Source organism: Triticum aestivum, chromosome 3B (genome assembly GCF_018294505.1).
Source record: "Triticum aestivum cultivar Chinese Spring chromosome 3B, IWGSC CS RefSeq v2.1, whole genome shotgun sequence".
NCBI lineage: Eukaryota > Viridiplantae > Streptophyta > Magnoliopsida > Poales > Poaceae > Triticum > Triticum aestivum.
In genome coordinates, this window is record NC_057801.1 from 683,237,423 (window position 1) to 683,237,960 (window position 538).

Sequence of the window (538 nt, forward strand, 5' to 3'; positions counted from 1 at the left end):
AAACCATGATGAGGACACATTCTGATTAAAGAGTTGAATCTTTGCCATGCATCATACAAACTCTCTCCATCATATTGAGTAAACCTTGTTAACTTGTCCCTATATTCAGCAGCTTTTGTCGGTGGAAAGTATCTCTCAAGAAATGTCTGCAATAAAGTCTCCCAAGTATCCTTCAGATGTTCAGGCAAGGAGTGAAGCCATACTCTTGCTCCATCTCTCAAGGAAAATGGGAATAGTGATAATCTAATAGCACTCGGAGAAACTCCATTTTCCTTGAGGGTGTTACAATACTCCAAGAAAGTCCTGATATGCTCATGGGGGTCTTCTAAAGCTGTTCCACCAAATCTGGACTGTTGCACCATGTTAATCAGAGCAGGCTTCAATTCAAAATTATTCGCCTGAATAATCGGTTGCACTATTTCTCCTGGTATCCCATGATCTCTTGGGATCCACAAGTCCCTGAGCAAAGGTACTGGATCAGACATCTTTTCTTCTTCTTGATCTTGCAATGTTTCAGCAACTTGAAACCGTATTTGAT

At 40.7% G+C, this 538-nt stretch overlaps 1 non-coding gene across 1 annotated transcript; it reads left to right on the plus strand.

Annotated features, from left to right (window-relative positions):
* Positions 1–107, plus strand: LOC123073013 (small nucleolar RNA R71). The gene has a single exon (XR_006435540.1). It is a non-coding gene; the product is annotated as a small nucleolar RNA R71 (small nucleolar RNA).
* Positions 108–538: the final 431 nt, after the last annotated feature.